Source organism: Bufo gargarizans, chromosome 4 (assembly GCF_014858855.1).
Source record: "Bufo gargarizans isolate SCDJY-AF-19 chromosome 4, ASM1485885v1, whole genome shotgun sequence".
In the NCBI taxonomy this organism is placed as follows: domain Eukaryota; kingdom Metazoa; phylum Chordata; class Amphibia; order Anura; family Bufonidae; genus Bufo; species Bufo gargarizans.
This window is the reverse complement of record NC_058083.1, coordinates 10,982,870-11,005,564: the sequence shown is the minus strand read 5'-3', so window position 1 is coordinate 11,005,564 and position 22,695 is coordinate 10,982,870. Positions and strand designations below refer to the sequence as shown.

At 43.4% G+C, this 22,695-nt stretch overlaps 1 long non-coding RNA gene across 1 annotated transcript in view; it reads left to right on the top strand.

Moving 5' to 3' along the window:
* Positions 1 to 22,695, top strand: part of LOC122935671 — a 365,107-nt gene that overhangs the window by 148,874 nt on the left and 193,538 nt on the right. Inside the window, exon 2 of the long non-coding RNA XR_006388813.1 lies at positions 14,574 to 14,682. This is a non-coding gene — a long non-coding RNA (uncharacterized LOC122935671). The remainder of the gene's footprint in view (positions 1 to 14,573; positions 14,683 to 22,695) is intronic.

Here is a 22,695-nt window from a genome sequence, read left to right as displayed (position 1 = left end):
TCTGTGCTGTTTATGGTCTCTATATACTTTGGGGCTGACATCTTGGACCATTTAAAAGATGGAGGTAGGCTAAAGAGGCCGGTTTGCTGTGATGTTTGTGTCTGTGGTTTACTTGTGGATTTAATTAGGGATCGACCGATTATCGGATTTACCGATATTATCAGCCGATATTCAGGTTTTTGAACGCTATCGGTATCGGCATTTATTTTGCCGATATTCCGATAGCGTATGGGGAACACAGATTGCGCTGCTGACAGCGCTCTCCGTGTTCCCTCAGCAGCACAGGGGAGAAGGAAGCAGTGTCTCCTCCCCCTGTGCTGCTGCTGCCGCCGCTGCCGCCAGTGAAAGGACAGGGGACAAGAGGAGGGGAGGAGCTATGGCCACTGCGCCACCAATGAAGCTTAATCTCTCATTTATTCATATACAGGAGGCGGGAGCTGCAGAATCACATAGCCGGCTCCCGACCTCTATGAACTATAGCTGCGTTCTGCGGTAGTTAACCCCTCAGGTGCCGCGGATCGCAGCTACCGCTCATAGGAGGTCGGGAGCCGGCTATGTGATACTGCAGCCAGCTCCCGCCTCCTGTATATGAATAAATTAGAGATTAAGCTTCAATGGTGGCGCAGTGCGCCCCCCCATACCCAGTATTAGACATTGGTGCAGTCCCCCCCCAACCCCAGTATTAAGCATTGGTGGCGCAGTGCGCCCCCCTACCCCCCAGTATTAAGCATTGGTGGCGCAGTGCGCCTTCCCCCCAAGCCCCCCCAGTATTAAGCATTGGTGGCGCAGTGCGCCCCCCCACCCCCACCCCAGTATTAAAAACATTGGTGGCGCAGTGCGCCCCCCCCCCCCTCACAGGATCCCCTCTCCCCTGCTCCTCCGATCGGAGCCCCAGCAGTGTAATGCTGGGGCTCCGATCGGTTACCATGGCAGCCAGGACGCTATTGAAGCCCTGGCTGCCATGGTAAGCTCCATGCTGCTGTGTGCACAAAGCACAGAGCAGCAGAGACAGTGTGAGCTCCTATTCACCCTGATGGATCTCTATCAGGGTGAATAGGACAAGGGTTCTAGTCCCTAAGGGGGCTAAAAGTTAGTAAAAAAAAAAAGTTTAAAAAAAAGTTACAAAAATAAAAATAAAACACCAAAATATTAAGTATAAATGAAAAAGAAAGAGATTTACACAAAAAAAATACACATTAACAATAAACATTAATTTTCAGCAGATTTGTGGGAATTTTTTATTTTTTTTTCAAAAATGAAAATTCCCAGAATATCGGAATAAATTATCGGCTATCGACCTGAAAGTTCACAAATTATCGGTATCGGCCCTAAAAAATCAATATCGGTCGATCCCTAGATTTAATGTATAGGAGCAGTTGGTTGTGGTCTGACAGGTGTGTTTGTGGGGTGACTATGAAGCCATCAGCATTTTTGGGGTCCATATCTGTGATGGCATAGTCTACTACACTGTTGCCTACATGGGAGTTTAGGGTATTTCTACCAAGAGAGTCATTCTTGCTGCAGCCATTGAGAATATGATGTCCGAGAATTCGACATAAGTTCAGCAATGTTCTGCCACTTTTATTTACTGTGCTGTCATAGTAAGAAAGCTGAGTCTGTAGTGCCACCTGGAAACAGTACTTCTCAAGATCTATGTCAGAGGCCTCTCGCCTAGCCAACCAAGCACCCTCCTCTTTACTGGTAGGAGGCAAGAACCCCAAAACAGCTGTCTGCAAATGCATCCCCTTTTACTGTACGAGAAGGTTCTTGGTTTGGCTGATAGGGTAGCTACCTCCACTAGCGCACTACATAGGCAGATTCATTTCTCTTAGGCGAGAGCTAAGGCCTTTTCCTAGTAAGCATTGCCTTTAAGACTCTGGTGTTCTCCACAAGGAGAAACAGTAAACAACCTCACCACCACCACCACCCTCAAAAATTATTGCAGATGCAAATTCTTGCCCATCATCTGTGTTATTAAGGATTCAAACTATCACCATTATAGATCTCTAGACTTATGAACAGACTGTTTGTGGTGCACATAATGCTCCCATATTAGGCCCGTGGAAAACCAGCCTATGTAAACGCAACATAAAATAATCAAGTATGTCTTTGCATAGGTGTTGCAATGGCGTTTCATGTCCTGTGCCCACAGGCAACTGGATTCCTGTGTGTGAATTAGGACTTTTCTTCATTGTATCTCTCCTCAGTTGCAGTACTGCAAGGGTTTACCTCCTCTTGCTTTGTGAGCGGCTGCAAAACTGTTTCCAGTTGCTTATTATCCAGGGCTAAATAAGTTGGGCTATTTGTTCCATCCCTTGCCTGAGCAACTGGTCTGTCTAGCTTGCTAGAGCCTGTAAAGGAGCTATAATCGTATAATACTTGTCTGTCTGTGTACCGACCTCTGCCTGATCCCTGGATTCTGTCTCTCTGCAGTTTGGCCTGACCTGTGTCCCTATTCCGTGCTGACCTACTGCTACCTGACCTGACCTTTGGACTGTTTCTTGGATTCACACAAACTCTGCCAGCCCTGACCTAGGTCTGTTATTGACTACGAGTTTGCCTGTTTCCCTGGGTGCCATGCACCAGTGCCTCTGACCTCAGTGGGTCAGCAGCCAACCACACTGAGACTATTCCAAGAGGTAGTGGCCTGGTGCGTTCCCTGCAGTAAATCCATATCTCTGTATAGGGGTTGAAGGATGAAAACAAGGGGACCACCAGGATAAGCCCTTAGGTTTAGCCCTAACTCAAATCCGTTGGTTGGCACAGTGGTTCCACACCCACTGCCTGTAACAGTAGGAAGAGGGATGGGAAAGGGAGGAGCAGATAGAGTCCTCCCAATCCTATCTAAAACGTAGACAATGTGGCTGATTTTGGTGGCTGTCAGACAGTTACTCCCCTTCAGAAGCTGAGGTCAGAAGAAGGTGAAGGGCAGATGACTGGGCCTATAAGAGAAAGATTGACTACTGACGTAGATAAGTGATCTTGATCTGATCAGTTGGCAAGACCTTATGAGTTCTAGTGAAGGTTTCGATCCGTGTTTAATTTCGAGAGCATGAGTTAATCTAACATCTGCCTGGTAGACATGGATTAGATTGTGCGCAGTTGCACTCAGCTGGGCTGGAGTTTTACTGTGTGAGGCGGGATGAGACGATGAAGATAGTGTTACCTATTGCTGCACTCCATTATTTTAAAATCAATTTTTTTTCATTAGCGCAACAAAGACAAACGATGGCTGCCGTCCGCTCTTCTGCGGAGAGTACATTGTGGTCCTAACGCAGAGCCGTGTTCTCTCTGTACTGTACACCTGAATAGATCCTCAAGTATTCATTAGTTCGTTCATTTTTCTCTCCACTTTGCTTGACTGTTTTGTTGCTGAGATTTTTAAAAGCCCGCAAGCAAAAACGGCTGAATGGTGGTTCATTACGAGCCTGGCATACTGGTATATTGCGAAGGATTTTTAATGAAATTTTTTTGTTATTTGGCCTAAATACTCCACGGGCACTAAGAAAACAAAATAAATAAATATACGATAAAAATATATTTTTGACAGATTTTTATTCTGTTCTTATAGTCTGTAGTGGCTATTGAGCTCTTAAAGGAAATGGATTTGAGAAATGATTTGCATATTCTCCACAAAAGATCAGCGTCATACAGATATGAAAAAATAGTATTATTACGTAATAGTCTCAAGTAAAAGTCCACACATGACTGGCTCTTCTGTCAGGTGAAGGTCCGAGCTGCAAAAAAAATTTAAGGCGGAAAAATGTTCTGCAGCAATTTGTTTCTCTTGTTTTTTTTTTTTTTTTTTTACAATAAGCCGTTAGTACCATTTGAACCCCTTGTAATGCTGCCCCTTAGTGCTTCCCCACACAGTAAGGATGCTCCCTTAATGCCCCAACGCAATAAGAATTTCCTTTTAGTGCTACCTTAAAATTACTGATGCCCCCTAGCTCCCCCGAGACAGTAATAATGTCCCATAGTGCCCCTGAGACAGTAAGGATGCCCTTTAGGATAACATGATGTCCAACTAGTGCCTCCCCACACAGTATGATGCTCCTTTACTACCCCAGACGCAGTATGATGCCCCCTTTGTGGGCCCTCCGTGTAGTTTGATGCCCATAGGTGCACCCCTCACAGTAGACGTCCCCTAAGTGTCCCCACAAAGAATGAGTACCCTTTAAGTGTCCCCACAGAAAATTATGTCCTCTAAGTACCACCTGCACAGTATAATGACCCCTTAACACAGGGGTTCCCCTAGCCTTTCTGCTGCCTGAGGCAAAAACTGAAAGGGCGCCCCCACTCCACAATGCCAATTCTTTAACCTAACCCCTTCCTTTCAGCCCTTGGCCCTTCGGCTACCCTCCTCTTGCCCCTACTTGGTGCTCCCTGAGGCGAATGTCTCACCTGGCCTCATTGGTGGTGCACCCCTGCCCATAACTGGCCAGAGTGATGCACCCTTAAGTGACCCCCCCGCAGAGTAATGCCTGCCTAAGTGGCCCCCACACAGCATGATGCGCTCCTAGGTGATTCCCCCTAACATAGTTATGCCCCCTTTTAGTAGTCCCCACAGAGAGATACCCTGTATTGCCTCCAATTTAAATACTAACCTACCCACATTCTCCTGATAAACAGAGTGGAGCAGATTGCTTCACTCTGTGCTGTGCTGTCTGTGGCTGCTTGCACTGAAACACCAATGGCATGGGAATAGTGAAGATGATGACTCCATGTTTCACTGTATTAAACTGTATCTGCATCCTCATGGAGCATATACAGTTAATGGAGGGACATGCAGTGTGTTACCATGGCGGTTCACTTGTCACCATTGTTCCGTGCATACTGGCTTTGGCTACGTGTGGGTGTGAATTAGGATACTTTCACACTAGCGCTTTGTGGCAGGTGCAGCACTATGAAGTGCCTTTTGCGCTGTGGCATTAGAAGAATTCTGATATCCCTGACTTTTAGTCTAACCAGACTGTCTATTACTCTGCAATTCCTCTAGCGCCGTTCTATGGAAACAGTAGGTTTAAAGAGCACAAAAAATGCTTGAAATAACTTCTTTATTAACTTCAACTTTTCTTCATATACAGACGTGGACAAAATTGTTGGTACCCTTTGGTCAATGAAAGAAAAAGTCACAATGGTCACAGAAATAACTTTAATCTGACAAAAGTAATAATAAATTAAAATTCTATAAATGTTAACCAATGAAAGTCAGACATTGTTTTTCAACCATGCTTCAACAGAATTATGTAAAAAAATAAACTCATGAAACAGGCATGGACAAAAATGATGGTACCCCTAGAAAACACAGAACATAATGTGACCAAAGGGACATGTTAATTCAAGGTGTGTCCACTAATTAGCATCACAGGTGTCTACAACCTTGTAATCAGCCATTGGGCCTATATATATGGCTCCAGGTAATCACTGTGTTGTTTGGTGATATGGTGTGTACCACACTCGACATGGACCAGAGGAAGCAAAGGAAAGAGCTGTCTCAAGAGATCAGAAAGAAAATTATAGACAAGCATGTTAAAGGTAAAGGCTATAAGACCATCTCCAAGCAACTAGATGTTCCTGTGAGTACAGTTGCACATATTATTCATAAGTTTAAGATCCATGGGACTGTAGCCAACCTCCCTGGACGTGGCCGCAGGAGGAAAATTGATGACAAATCTAAGAGACGGATAATCCGAATGGTAACAAAAGAGCCTAGAAAGACTTCTAAAGAGATTCAAGGTGAACTTCATGCTCAAGGAACATCAGTGTCAGATCGCACCATCCGTCGTTGTTTGAGCCAAAGTGGACTACATGGGAGACGACCAAGGAGGACACCATTGTTGAAAACGAATCATAAAAAAGCAAGACTGGAATATGCCAAACTACATGTTGACAAGCCACAAAGCTTCTGGGAGAATGTCCTGTGGACAGATGAGACAAAAATCGAAGTTTTTGCCAAGGCACATCAGCTGTATGTTCACAGACGAAAAAATGAAGCATATCAAGAAAAGAACACTGTCCCTACTGTGAAACATGGAGGAGGCTCTGTTATGTTCTGGGGCTGCTTTGCTGCGTCTGGCACAGGGTGTCTTGAATCTGTGCAGGGTACAATGAAATCTCAAGACTATCAAGGAATTCTAGAGAGAAATGTACTAGCCAGTGTCAGAAAGCTTGGTCTCAGTCGCAGGTCATGGGTCTTGCAACAGGACAATGACCCAAAACACACCGCTAAAAACACCCAAGAATGGCTAAGAGGAAAAAATTGGACTATTCTAAAGTGGCCTTCTATGAGCCCTGACCTCAATCCTATTGAGCATCTTTGGAAGGAGCTGAAACATGCAGTCTGGAAAAGGCACCCTTCAAACCGGACACAACTGGAGCAGTTTGCTCATGAGGAGTGGGCCAAAATACCTGCTGAGAGGTGCAGATGTCTCATTGACAGTTACAGGAAGCGTTTGATTGCAGTGATTGCCTCAAAAGGTTGCGCAACAAAATATTAAGTTAGGGGTACCATCATTTTTGTCCATGCCTGTTTCATGAGTTTATTTTTTTACATAATTCTGTTGAAGCATGGTTGAAAAACAATGTCTGACTTTCATTGGTTAACATTTATAGAATTTTAATTTATTATTACTTTTGTCAGATTAAAGTTATTTCTGTGACCATTGTGACTTTTTCTTTCATTGACCAAAGGGTACCAACAATTTTGTCCACGTCTGTATAACACTGCCGCCTCCGCAGCAGATAGTCCATGTACAAAATTCGTGTTGCATAAAGATATCACAAAATGGCGGTATGCATAAGATGGTGGTTCAACTGTTCAATCTTGTCATTCAATATAAAATGGTGGATATATTTATCTCTTCAGAATCTGTACTCTCACTTTAAGTTATTTAAGCACTTTATGATCTCTCTGAGAGGTATATCTGAGGTTAACCAATAGTTTACTTGCTATACTTGGTTTGCAGTTTGCATTTGTATGCAATTTGTTTGATTGTTTGCAATTTGAATTTGGTATGGTATGAATTTTGATAGAACTGTAAGTAAACACACATACAGTATAACTTGTTCAGTATACAGTTCTAATCAAAATACTAACAATAGGAACATTATATAACTGTTTTAAATCCCTATTTTGGCCTCTCTGCTTCCATAAAACACAGCTCTTAGTGGAGTGAATGTCTGTTCAGCTTCTATCTCTGGTGAATAATGATTCCAGCAGCTCTTGCTAGGGGAATCTCCCACACAGGCTGTGTGTGAGGCTGGCTGTAATTGGTCAAAACTCCTGCTGTGTGCGAGGCTGGTTGTGATTGGTCTAGACTCCTGTCCAGCAACAACAGTTTAACTTTATGCTTTCTGTTGTTTATGTTGTGTCATTGAGCTTACCTTACATTATATAATGCACATTATCTTTTCCTGCTTCTGTAAACACAACATACATAACTGTTATATGACATCCAAAACATGAAGTCACAGTAAATAACTCTGCTTTTGTCTTTAACCCATAAACATAGGAACTGTATTAAGGTTATTGGCAGGTCTAGCTGTATAAACATATAAGCTATATTAGCAACATAGGACAGGTCTTAGCTGGCCAGCTACACGCTTTTTCTGGATCCGGCAGGGTTCAGCAAAAAGCTTCCGTTACTGATAATACAACCGTCTGCATCCGTTATGAACGGATCTGGTTGTATTATCTTTAACATTGCCCAGACGGATCCGTATGAACTCCATTGAAAGTTAATGGGTGAGGATCCCTTTTCTATTGTGTCAGATTGTGTCAGAGATATCGGATCCATCCCCATTGACTTGCATTGTGGGTCATGACGGATCCGTCTTGTTCCGCATTCCAGGACGGAAAGCAAACCGCAGCATGCTGTGGTTTGCTCTCCGGTATGAGAACGGAACGGAATGCATTTTGGTGCATTCTGTTCTGTTCAGTTTTGTTTTGTTCCCATTGACAATAAATGGGGACAAAACTGAAGCGTTTTTTTCCAGTATTGAGACCCTATGACGGATCTCAATACCGTAAAATATTAAAGGTAGTGTAAAAGTAGCCTTAGGCCTCCTGCACACGATCGTAGGTGTCCCGTTGCCGTATTGCGGACCGCATATGCGGATCCGCAATACAGGGCCACCATTCCGTGTGCATTCCACATTACGGATGCAGACTTGAATGGGTCGGCTAATCCGGAGATGCGGAACAGAAGCATGGAACGAAACCCCTCGGAAGCACTACTCTTCTGTCTTCCACAACTGAACTGCATACCTGGCTTTCCTAAAACCATCATGACTGAACCATGGCTTGTCTGACTATTCTCTTGACTACCGCAGCTGTTCCGTGAAATTGATGTGCTTTATCACCGCTACAGTACCTTAGCTCATCTGTGTACTCTGATGACTAGCCCAACTTAACCACATAATACCCAGCACTGACCTTTCTGTTACCGTACGTTGTCCACCCAATATTTGCCAGACATCGGTTATTGTCTTCTGGACTGCTTGGGCCTTGCTTCATCCTTTCTCGATAGACATTAGTTTGCATTACTCATACCAGATGTATCTCCAACCCCTATTATTTTTGGCGGGGCATCCCATCAGCTAATTAAATGGACAAATAAGTCCAATACCTTGACTCTAATAAAAGTCGCGGAAAAAACGTGTGCTGTTTTGGTTGGCTACTTGTTGGTTTTTGGGGTATTTTAGGACTCATACCATCAGAGGTGTGTGAAGAATTGATGAGTATTCATATCATTCATGTTCTATAAGCTTCTTCAGGAGCTACCGGATCTCCACGCGTCACCTTAGCAACCAGTTATCAGACCTGGACCTAATCGAAACCCTTCTAAATACTTCCATATGGAGATTCTATTACAGAATCCCATCTAGACAAGCTTCACTCTCAGTTCTCCTAGTGCTTCGTCTGTTGCTCTCTCATTAATTGCTTCAATCAATACTTATACTTTCATCCTCGAGAAGGTCACTAGAATATTCAACCTGTCCAATAAGAAAATGAAGCATTCTCTTATCATTACCTGTGGCAGGGCCATTATCTCTTAGCTTTTTCTTATGGAATTCATGTCCATTAACTCATGTTATAAATAGGCTTTTTTTCACCGGTAGCTTTTGCACATCAACCATCCCCCCGCCACTCACTACGAGACCGTGTGCCAGAAGCACAGAATCTCCACTATGTAATGAACTGTGAGGGCACTCTTCCCCCCAACCCAACATTTCCGATGAAATCATAAGCTTTTGGTGCACCATAAATTATAATTAAAGGCTCTCCGTAGTTAATGTACACTCAGTAGCCTACATCTCGTTAACTGTATTTATGTGAAATTACTGCTTTGCCAAATTGATATTGGCAGTCAAGTGGATTCTTGAAAATGTTTTCCTCCAGACATCCATGCGTCGAGCTAAGGCAGCCTACCATGTGCTTGTCTCTCCGGGCACGGAAAGCATCAACTAGGATATACATGTGTACAGCTTTAACTTGTTTAGCATAGAAATAGAGGTCTGGCCCACGCCATGTAGCTATTCGTGGAAGACGTAGACATATGGTACAAAAGAATATATTGCTGCCCCCGTAATTCATGTTCTGCCTCCTGCTATTAGGACAATTTACCAGGCTTTCCTGTGTATTCATTTAGCTGTGTAACCTTAGCTCCCTGTCCACGCGTTGTCTAATTTAAATTCATTGTTTGACTCTTCAAAACGGAGGATGGGTGTGCTGCTCCTGCTGCTGTCTTCTCTGGCCTTTCATGACGGATGATAAAATTCATTGCCAAGAAAAAGGGGTTTATCGAAAAAGAACATGGAGCACTGCCGGCTGTGATATGAGTGTGGTCTTTTATTAGAGTCACCCTAAATGCAAAAAGTAACACCACGCAGGACGTAATGTTCTGTTTCACAGTCCGATTGTGTATTTCTGGGACTAAACAAAGATTTTCATGTCTCTAGTAATACAGTAGAACGTGATTAATAGTTGTCAGAGCCCCTCCGCCTTCCTTTTTCCTAGCCTTACTGCTTGGCAGCGAGGTCCTATCTCCCAAGCAAAGACAACCATCTCGCTAGCACCACCTTTTGGAAGCCGTTCCCGTCCAACTTTTTAACGAGGCGAAAAAACCAAGACAAGTATCCATCTGCAGGGATAGATAACTGGATGGATATTTTTGGTTTGGTCTATTTTGTCTTGTCATGTCCCAAGATGTGTTACAAAGTCGGACTGTGACTCATAAGGAGGCACTTCCAAAAGGTGGCGCTAGCCAGATGGTTCTCTTTGCCTGGGAGATGCCTCTTTGCGTATTATTATCCCATAAAGTATTGACACTACATCTGTATACACAGCTGGTCTCCTTAAAGGCTATGTACACCTTCGGAAGCAAAAAAAAATTATAATTGCATGTTACTCATTTTTGGCTAAAAATAATTTTTTCTATTGGCCTTTATTATTATTATTATTATTAAAACTATTAAGCTGTTCTGTCACAGAGGGTTAACAGTTTTTCTAGCTGTGTGACTGTTACTTTGTGTCATCTAATAACCCTTATCTCTAAATTGCTGAGAGGTCATAAACACTTATTTAAGCCACATTCTTACCAGTAAGATAAGAGCTGAGCTATAATGAATGTTTATAATGTCAGAGAGCAGAGATAAGGAGTCTGTCTGCTCCCGGTCTGATGGAAAAGACAGAATTTCCAAAGGGTGCTACTAGAGCATCTCAGCTCTGTACTGAAAAAAGGATGCCAAATTTTTAATAAAGACCAATTTAGAAAATTATTTTTAGCTCAAAATGAGTACAATGCAATTTAAAAAAAAATTGCCCCCAAATGTTTACATAGCCTTTAAGGAGAGCTAGTACCCCACCTAAACAAGATCTAAATGTGGAAGACAAGGTAAAGAGGGGCAGGAACAGAATTTAAAGTGGTAGCTCCATCTTGGACTCTTATCCAATGGATATTCTATAAATATCTTGGTTCTGGGACCTCAAGCCATCAGGAGCTTGCAGGCCTTAATAAAAAACTTGAGAGAGTCACAAATGGCCTTATTACCATCCCATTGGACCGGGGCACAGGGGACACTATTGTCTAGGTAGTTGGAGTTTTCAAACTGTAGTCCTTCCATAGTAAACCACTGTAGTTGCATGTCATGTTGGTAACTTTACCAAAACTTGCGGCCATGAAGCCCTAGCCCAGCATGGCCAACCTGCAGCTCTTCAGCTGTTGTAAAACTACAACTCCCACCATGCCCTGCTGTAGGTTGTAGTTTTGCAACAGCTGGAGAGCCTCAGGTTGGCCCTAGCCTATATGTCAATAAGTTGTCTGTGTCGTACAGCGAACATTTGGTGCTTTTTCTTAGATTTGGGATAGATTGAGCAATGCGAAGCTAGCAGAACAGCAGCGAAGCAGAGGGAATAGTATGCTTCCTCCACAGCTGCGATAAAGATGGACGTGCTCAGGATTATTTGTTTTGGCAGTACTGAGACGCTTTTGTCTTTTATCTCTAAATACTAAATAATATTAGCACGCTGCCGACAGCCTATAAACAAGTGTCCAAGTGCGATCAACTAAAAATAAAATGCCGCTTTGTGCCTGTGACACTAATCTCTTGTTAAAGTGCAATAAACACCGCTGCCACTCATCCCTGCTCGTTGGGTCTGGCAGCAGTTTTGTCGTGAGAATGTATCAAAAAGTAATTGCTAATTATTTAGTAATACCTAATTAGAAAAACATGGCTGCTTTCTTCCTGGGTCGGCTATTGCAATAGAGCTCCATTGAAGCGAGTCGGGTTAAACTGCAATACCACACTCAACCTGTGCATAGGAGGGGACGCTATTTTAGAAATCAGCTGTGTTTTTTCTAATTCATCTATTGTTAAAAAGGGGGACACCCCCAAGTGGCTCAATCGGACAACCACTACTACTACTTGGGGGAGGGGTCCTACTCCTACTTTTGCACCACTCACCCCCACCAATAAGCTGTTCTGCAGTAGCTCCTGCACCATTGAAGAAAAGGACTTAACAGTGAAACTAGGGAGGGCTGTTTTAACCCTTCATGTTTTGGGTTCTGTAAAAGCTAGAGATATAAGCCTGCTCTTACACTACTATACTACACGTGCGCCGGGAATGCCATACGCGATCCCCTCTACAAGATGAACAGTATCTTTAGCCAGTGAGGGACGGATAAACGGAGCCAGATGCCCCCAGTGATCCCTTTGGCCTTCTTGTCTACCTGTGGCCATTTAATTTATTATCTAATTACTTGGCACCATTCCTTTAAAAAAAAATTATGTCACCCATACATCAGTGAGGCTAGCATATTAATTGTGTACATATATCTACTTGAGGAAAAGAGCCAGCCTTAGTGAGCCCTCAATCCCCTGAAGAGTCTAGGGCTATCTATATTTAAGACGAAACGCGTAAGGATTTTTTCCTGCTTTTAGGGGTCATCCATCCATTAGTATCCCTAGGCAGGGACGTCCAGGGCCTCCTATTTTTAGGGTAAGGTTCCGGACGGGGCCGATGACTCCGTATTAGAAGGACATCAGGGCATACTAGACCTGATAGGGCGTTCTAGGGACAGAGTCCAAAACCAGGACCCCGCCCGCTGTTATATTTTAAAACTGAGACCTCTGGAACTTCATGATGGTCTCCAGGTGACCTCTAACCACTGGTAAGACCGTTCCTTATATTAATGTAGGATATATTTCCGGTTGGCTGATTTTTCCTTTATTGCCATTACCTGATACTGTTAATATAGGGTTTATTTGTCAATTTTGTGTTATCGTGTGTTTTATTTTTGCTGCACGAGTTGTGGTGTGCACACTTTTAGTATTAAGCATATTGTTGGTAAACGTTTTAACTATATATTAATAAACGCTATGTTTTAATAGATTACTACCTCCATTTTTCTATATTTGATCTAATCGTGGTAGTCTGGGAGAAGTATTCATCACCTTCCTCCCTTTATTGGTATTTTTCTGTGTACAATAAGCCTGCTCTTGTATAAAGTTAAATAAAAGTTACTGTATGTACCCTAAAATGTTTCCTAAAAAAACTACAACTTGTTATTCAAGGTCTCATACAGCTAAACTAAAGAAAAAATGATTGGAACACAGAGGGGGGAATATTACTGGTCCTTAAAGGGGTTGTCTCACTTCAACAAATGGCATTTATCATGTAGAGAAAGTTAATACAAGGCACTTACTAATGTATTGTGATTGTCCATATTGCCTCCTTTGCTGGCTGGATTCATTTTTCCATCACATTATACACTGCTGGTTTCCATGGTTACAACCAACCAGCAATCCATCTGCAGTGGCCGTGCTTGCACACTATAGTTAAAAGCACCAGTCTATGTGAGCTCCCACGGTCCCGGCCACCAGAGAGGCCTGCACTTTTTCCTATAGAGTGCAAGCACGACCACCGCTGCTGGATTGTAGGGCGGTTGTAACCATGGAAACGAGCAGTGTATAATGTGATGCAAAAATGAATCCAGCCAGCAAAGGAGGCAATATGGACAATCACAATACATTAGTAAGGGCCTTGCATTAACTTTCTCTACATGATATATGCCACTTGCTGAAGTGACACAGTCCCTTTAAGGTTTAAATTAATTACGTCACTAAGAGGTTAAATGCACTTGTTTCCCCTGTGTTGTGCACCACTTAGATTTATTTCAGACTTACCGTAATTTCAAAATCTACAACAAAAAAGTGTTTTTGGGAGGGTTTTTCCAGTTTCAATGAGACAATTGGGGGGTAAAGGACCGCCCATGTATAGTCCTCTTTCAATCAAGAATCACTTGACTTTCCCAGACTCCACTGTATGGGCTCAGGCACACAAACGTATTTTCTTTCCGTGTACGTTCCGTTTTTATTTTTTTTTGGACCGCATACGGAACCATTCATTTCAATGGGTCCGCAAAAAAACCCAGAAGGTACTCCGTGTGCATTCCATTTTCGTATGTCCGTATTTCCTTTCCGCAAAAAAAAATAGAACATGTCCTATTATTGTCCGCATTACGGACAAGGATAGTACTGTTCTATCAGGGGCCAGCTGTTCCGTTCCGCAAAATACGGGCCGCAAAATACATATGGTCATGTGCATAAGGCCTATATATATAGAAAAAAATGTAATATGAGAGGCACCGCGTTATAAATCCAGTAGTGGTGTGCCAGCGGCGGCGGAAGTGATCGTTCATCCAATAAGTAGTATTGGAAGTAGTATTCCACGGCACTCCCAAGGTTGTGAATCAATCGTAGTGTTCTTTAATCACCAAAGCGACGTTTCAGTCCTCTTACTGCGACTTTTCTCAAGCAGTGATATCAAAAAATATATATCTGTATGTATATATATATATATATCTGTATGTATATATATATATATATATATATTATTTTTTATTTTTTTGTATTATTTTATCTCCGTTTCCCTCTTCCTGGCAGATTCTGATACGTGAGACGGAGCAGGTCGGCTGAACCGTTATGAATGAGATGCACATTATTTTCCGCAGTGTATGATGCTGTCAGGGCGCAGGTACTCACATCCTTTCCTTGTCTCCTTTTTACAGTGACCAGAAGATCTCCTCGTTAGTACATTGGGATCACAGCAGTAAGGACATACAGACAAGCTCTCCATCCTGGATAACGTCTGGTCCTCCTACTGGACACACATAGAAGGTACTGACCATCACTCTGACTTCGTTTTAGACTATGATGCCCAGGGTCGGACTGGGGTTCCTTGGGCCCACCAGAAGAAATTATTCTCATCAATAAAATCTAATTGGTTTTAATTCAGATCAATAGACCCTATTAGCAATTTATTGTCCCCAAAGGCAGCTCCAAATATTTTTTTTTCTTTGGGGCCTGGGCCCACCGGAGAATCCTTTGGCACTTTGGTGGGCCAGTCCTACGCTGCCTATTCTCAAGGCCAAACCCCATAGCATCAATAAAGTCTTATAGGTTTTGATTAAGAGAAACAAACCTTAGTGGCAAGTGATTGGCTCAATTTTTTCTTCTCCTGGACCTTTGGGGCCCACTGTGGTATCAGATCCTGGGCCCACCGGAGGATCCTCTGCTACTCTGGTGGGCCAGTCCGACGCTGATGTTATTGTGGTTGAATGTTGTGGATGTCTCTTGTAGTATATAGGTTTTGCATCCTCTACACACATGTAATCACCTAAGTGCATACTTGCCAACATTGCATGGCCAACATCAGGACATTTAAAGGGAGCCTGTCACCAGAAAATTCTGTTATACCAGGCACAATACCTTGTAGGTCTAGCTCACCCGAATGTAATGATACCTTTCATTGAGCCCTCTTTTGCTTCAATCTAGAGAAAAATTACTTAATCCATATGGAAATGAGCAGCTAAGTTCAGCGAGGGTGGGCCCAAGCCACTCTGTGCACCCTTGCTCCTCCTGGTTCCTCTGCCAGCCCTTCTTCACCTTTTTCATTGACAGCCCAGGTTCATGAATAGTCATCTCGTCTGACTCTGTCAATCATTAAGGAGGAGTAGAGGAAGGAAGCAGGAGGAGCAAGGGTGCACTGAGTATCTTGGGCCCACCTTCAGTACACTTAACTGTGAACATGGATTAGTAGAAGTAGTAGAAGGTACTTTTCTCCAGAATTAAGCAATGGATTGCTAAGTGAAAGGTATCATTACATTCAGCTGAGCTAGACCTACAAGACAATGTGCCTGGTGTAACAGTGGATTTCTCTCCTTTTAAGCCCAGGGAATTCCCTAACACCTGATGGGGTCATTCATTTTTTGTGTACCAGGACTGTTGGCATGTACACATAAATGTCCCTACAGGGTCAGGAACTACCTTGATATCGTGTCATCTATCCATAAAAACGTCCCCCTAAAATGAATGCCCTCGGTTAGGTTTCTAAAAGCTCCCTAAAATGAAAAATATCTTTGTTGCTCGCAGCAGCCAATCAGAGCACAGCTTTTATTTTTCAAAAGCAGAATCCGAAATGAAAGCTGAGCTGTGATTGGTTGCTATGGGCAGCACAGACCGTTTTACTTTTAGGCAGTTTCATAAATCTCTCCCATTGTGTTATGCTCTCTGCATGGTCTCAAGGGTTGGGGCATTTAATTTTCCAAAGGAACTGTCAAAAGTGAACGGTGGAATCTGATTGGTTGCTATGGGCAACTAAGCCAGTTCTACTTTACACCAGTTTGACAAATGACTCCAGCTGTCCTTTTTGTCCATAGCAACCAATCACAGCGCAGCTTTAATTTTTTAATTGCGAGCAACAAAGATATTTTTCTTTTTAGGGAGCTTTTAGAAACCTAACCGAGGGCATTCATTTTAGGGGGACGTTTTTATGGATAGATGACACGATATCAAGGTAGTTCCTGACCCTGTAGGGACATTTATGTGTACATGCCAACAGTCCTGGTACACAAAAAATGAATGACCCCATCAGGTGTTAGGGAATTCCCTGGTCCTCATGATCTCCTGCATCAGGCCGTGATCAAGGTCCTAGTAGGACTGAAACGTTGGCCAATTGCAATATATAAAAAAGATCCTTTTGGGATGGACAACAAATAAATGAATTGAATTTTGAAAAACGACTCATCGAGTGCCGTGGTTTCTATATATATATTGTGATTGACCCCTTCCACTGAGCACCGAACATCATACCCAGGAGTGCCATCCACTATAATCAATATATGGTTGCTATGAGCAACATAAACCCCAACATAAACCCCCATTGAATCAGTTTTCCTTGGAGTGGTCCCTCAATATACTGCTTGATGCCTAAGATACTGCGGGAACTTAACTTCATATTATGGATCAGGCCCAAAATGAGTACCCAACAACTTCATGTACTCTGCAGGGTGATTGGCTGGTTTAGTTCAAGGGCCAGTGACATCACAGGAGTGCAATCTCCTGTGTCTGATGTCATTACAGATGCAATAGGAAGCTCCAGTGGCCCAAGGCAAAGTAACAGGACCCCCAAACTATCACATGGGACGTATAACATCATATTTCCCCGCAGTCTCATCGCTGTCCCACAAATAGAACAAAAAAGAGGTGGAGTATACATATATTTACCTAAAAATTAGTTATTTCAGGCAGTGTGATGGGGTGGAGCTCATGTGATTCTAGACTGACATTTCGGGAGGCATGTTACAGGGCCGTTCTCCTTTCTTTTTGACACATAACATGTTAGGGTACTTTCACACTTGCGTTTTTCTTTTCCGGCATAGAGTTCCGTCACAGGGGCTCTATACAGGAAAATAACTGATCAGGTATATCCCCATGCATTCTGAATGGAGAGTAATCCGTTCAGGATGCATTCAGTTCAGTCGTTTTGACTGATCAGGCAAAAGAGAAAACCGTAGCATGCTACGATTTTATCTCCGGCGAAAAAAACTGAAGACTTGCCTGAATGCCGGATCAGGCATTTTTCCCCATAGGAATGTATTAGTGCCGGATCCAGCATTCAAAATACCGGAATGCCGGATCCGTCCTTCCTGCCTGCGCATGCGCAGACTTGTCAAAATGTGAAAAAAAGAATACAAGACGGATCCGTCTGTCCGCATGACAAGCGGAGAGACGGATTCGTTCTTGCAATGCATTTGTGAGACGGATCCACATCCGGATCCGTCTCACAAATGCTTTCAGTCACATCAAAATCGGCGGATCCGGCAGGCAGTTCCGACGACGGAACTGCACACCAGATCACACTGCCGCAAGTGTGAAAGTAGCCTTACCCCTTTAGCACAATATGGCTACAGGATGAGGGGCCCTATAGCAAAAATAAGAAGGGGCCCTTAACAGGTCCACACTGCTCATGCGGCAGGATGTGCAGTTAAAGGGGTCATGCAGGATTAGAAAACCTGTTTAGAAACATTTTCACTCTTCTCCTTGGGTTTTTGTCTTTGCTATTGCAGAACCACCCCCTTTAAGTGATCGGGGCTGAGCTGCAATAGCAGACACAACCCATAGAGAGGAGTGTTTCTTAGACTTTCACTTTGTTTTCTGGAGACCACTTTAGGCCAGAGCCATGGCGCTGTAATGAGGGTCCTAATGCAATACACGTCTTGCTGCCACTGCAACGTGAATGTCGCAAAGAATCCAAGACTAGGACTGATGGTCACAAATTGCATGCAGTATTGCCATCATAGACCATGCGTGACTTGCAACTTTTCTGCAACTTTTTTAAAACCAGATCATAAGTCTAAAATAGTTGCGCAACAGGAAGTTGCAGACAAGTCGCGCGACACACACAGCCCAAGCCTTAGGCTGTGAGTTGGGGTATAAAGGTATGGGGTAAAAGGACGAAGCTGCAGCCCAGGCAGTGCAAGAAGCGGCTAGAAATAGTCGATGATGGATTTGAACCATTGAGGCAAGGAGACACCATATAATAGTCAAATTGACACTGATTGAAATTAGGCTGGGGTTACACGGCAATCTTGGCTTCGAAAACCGTGGCGTGACCAAAGGTGTGCCTCGGAACTGAATGGGGTCGCAGCATTACTTGCAAGTTGCTGCTGCCAAAGGATCTCAAAAACCCTTAAAGGGTTGGATTTTTTTTTTTTACGATTCTGGGGTTGCAGTTGCAGCAACTTGCCCCCATTCAGCATTCAGTTCCATATGGCCACTGCTACGCTGCGGACCCTGGTCACGCAACAGGTGTTGTGACGAAGATCAATGTGTAATTTCGAGGAGTGTCAATGTTTCTATTACATGACATCTCCTTGCTTCCATCATAAAACGTGGGGCTTCATCAACTATTTCTAGCCCCCTCTTGCATTGCATGGGCTGCAGCTTCGTCCTTTAACCCCACACCTATCCTACCATACACGTACCAGGCTTTCGCAGCAGACAGTGGAAGGTTTTCTCTTCAAGGATCCATATAGATTTCTTCCCCGTATGACATTCTTGACTGCAATAAGTGTTATTTGATACTTTCGATCAGATGCATGGATTGAAAAGTCAATTGTGCTTTTAGAGTCAAACACTTTAGAAACGGTTTCGAGATATTGCATTGACCAAATTATTGAAGTATTGGCTTCCTGCGTCTCAGTGGTGGAGCACATAGTACTTAACTACAGTACAGCTCTCCATCAGCAGAGCTTGTTGATTACCCCGGGACGGACTGCTTGATGTAGTCGCTCCAGTTGACTGTGATTGTGATAGATGCTTGACCGTGTCTTGCTCAGTGTAACAAAAGCTCAGACGCGTCTAGGTTTCATATTGTTAACCAAGTGGCACGTTTTCTCTATATATGTTGTGAATCTAAATCCCCGACCTTATGTAAATGTATACTTTACAAAGCCCCGTGTGGGACATCGGCCAAGCTGGACGCCTTCCAGGCAAAAAATCATCTCTTGTTACCCAAGACTTGGCTGTTGAAATGTCAAGTCGTTCATGGAGTGAAAACTTCAAGATCCCAAATTACGCGAGCGTCTTTCTTATTTCCACTCTTACCCATAACATTATTGTTTATGCCTGCTGGGATTACAGATGTAGCAGAGCTGAACTTGTTATGTGCACTGTCTTAATAGGGTTTAACATGATTTGTCTGACATTGATGACCTGTCCTCAAGATAGGTCATCATTATCTGGTCAGTGGGGTCCGACTCCCGGCATCTCTGCCAGTGGTGTACATAAAGAAGTAAGGGCCCCATAGCAAAGATCAAACCAACTCCCCCCCAGGACACCTGGGCCATTTTTCCACTGCTTGATTTGCTTCCTTTAGAGGGGTAGAGTCCTGACCAAGTTTTCGACTCCAGTAGAAGGGAGGATCCCAACCGGGCCCCCTCTTGCCCTGGGCCCCATAGCAGTCGCATGGTCTGCCGCTATGTTAGTTACGCCCATGATCTCTGCCATTCAGCTGCTTGAAGAGGCTGTGAACACATAGAAACATAGAAACATAGAATGTGTCGGCAGATAAGAACCATTTGGCCCATCTAGTCTGCCCAATATATCTGAATCCTATGTAATGGCACTGGCCTCTTCTGAGGCCAGTGCCATTACACTTATCAGTCACATGCCCTAGGTGCAACTCAGTCTCATTCATGTAAATGGGACTGAGCTGCAATACCAAGCACAGCCACTATAGAGAGCTGTGCTTGGTTACCAGAGAGGAGGCTGTGGTGCACTAGCCTCCTTCAAACAGCTGATCAACGATGGGGCGCAAAAGTCAAACAGTTGTCAGTCTGATATTGATGACCTACAATATTCTCAGTATAGGTCATCAATATCAAACTCCTAAAGCACTGTAGTAGGTTTACCTGCAGCCCTATGAAAATCATACATAGTTTTTTCGAGATAACATATTCGGGCCCGTATTGTTGTAGAACTCAGTACTCCTACATCGAGTACAGCACAAGAGATAGTACAAAATGTGTAGATATTTTAGGTTGGTTGTAGTTACTATTTTCAATGATTGTGAAGATCGTTTGCATCAATCAATACTAGGGGTAACTATAAGAAACTTTGTAAGATATCTTATCAGAAAAAATGCATCTTTCTCCACTTATCACCCCTCCCCTCTTCCTAAACTAACATTCCCCCTCAATTCCCTGAAAAATGCCTCTTGAGAGACCAAAACGGACTGCCAGCTCACTGAAGGATCAGATTACAAACTTTTACAGAAATCTATGGAGAGGGAAGGAGGAGTGAGCTGCAGTGAGACAGATACAGGCTTCAACAGCTAACAGTAATGATAATTTCTCGTCCCAAGTGCGTTCTTTACGTCAATACTGTAGTTGTACTTCTTTATAATGGCCTATGTGGTGCTTCTGAGTAAATGAGAAAGAGAGTAAAGAAGCAGAGTCTTCTACTTTCTGCATGTTCTGTGTATGGGAGACATCATTGCAGCTAGTCTACACCCATCAGCTTAGAGAGAACTGAGAATTAGAGATGGAGACTGCAGAGGGAGAAAATGCTAAAAATTGCCAGATGCACTTCATATAATAGCCAGAAACAGTGTTATTCCCCTTGTACACACAATTGGCAACTAATTCCTTGTGACCTGAAAATATAAGTAAGCTTTAATATTCCAGATGCCTATAGAACTTTCTGAAGGTGCAGAGGATGTAATCACAACTGGACCCCAACATCTTCATTTTTTACTCATTATTTTCATGCAACCAACACAAGGGGGAACATAGCAATACATATATATGCAGTAAGCTCATAAGCACCCCCTAGTGGTGGCTGTATATAACCAGAATAATTTGTTTCTCTGGCTGAGGGCAGAGGAGCAGGGGATTAGGAACTCTGAATTGGATCTCCAATCAATAAAAGGTCTATTATGAAATTGATCAGCATTGACTTTTGGACCTCTTCGAGGATGGAGATTCAGTTTAATTAGAAGCCACAGTGTGACCTCTGATTGCATCCTGATTTAATCATGCTGGATGAAGCTATCTCACTGTAGAAGTGAATGTATTTCAGGATAAATATAGGTTGTGGCAGAAAGTCATCGTTAGGTGCAATGTCAAGAGACATCATTGACACTAGTGGTGCCCAAAAGTTCTCGAAAAATTTTTGTTGGCCTGATATGAAATTCGTACTATTCAGTATATGTGATAATAGAGCGGTGGTCAGTGGCCTGTGGCTCTCCAGCTCTTGCAAAACTACAGCTATCAGCATGCTCAGACAGACTATGGCAGTTTGGGCATGCTTGATGTTGTAGTTTTGCAGCAGCTGGAGAACCAGTTTGGTCATGACTGGTACAGGACAATCCACGTTTTCTGCTGATGAGTAGTAGTACAGGTTTTCGTCATCTTTTCATGATGCCAAATGTACGACCCACTGAACTGAACATGCACTTACCCTGTGAGAATTAAGAGCCTTGTTGAAATGTATTCAGCCTGACAAAACCTGGCAGCTACGCTGGCACGGAGGGGGGTGGCTTGATGAAAGCCCATAACTCCAGAAGCACCAGAAAGACAATCTGCAGACCCGTCCTGTGCGTGGCTTCCATTCTTTGCTGCTTTGTAAAGAATTTGACCCAGCACTAAGCTTTATCCGACAAATGCATCGCACAAAGGGCAACTGTTTGGTCTGTTTATACAGAGGCGGTGGGAAGCCTGTCCGTTGTGTAGGAGCACGGGTCGACATAGAAGACGAGGAATGTCACAAGCATTCTTCTAGACTTCCTCGTAACAGACTGGAGCATCCCATTATCCTTACAGTGAGATGTACAAAAACAAAGGATCATGGTTAATGGCCACTTTTACCGACAACTAGGATCATGAGTAATGGCCACTATTGCCGACAACCAGGATCACGGATAATGGCCACTATTACCGACAACCAGGATCATGGTTAATAGCTACTATTATAGACAACCAGGATCATGTGTAATGGCCACTTTGACCGACAACCAGGATCATGGTTAATGACCACTATTACCGACAGCCAAGATAATGGGTAATAGCCACAATTACAGACAACCAGGATCATGGGTAATGGCCATTATTACTGACAACTGGGATCATGGGTAATGGCCACTATTACCGACAACCAGGATCATGAGTAATGGGCACTATTACCGACAACCAGGATCATGGGTAATGGTCACTATTACCGACAACCAAGATCATGGGTAATAGTCACAATTACAGACAACCAGGAACATATGTAATGGCCACTATTACCGACAACCAGGATCATGGGTAATGGTCAATATTACCGACAACCAAGATCATGGGTAATAGC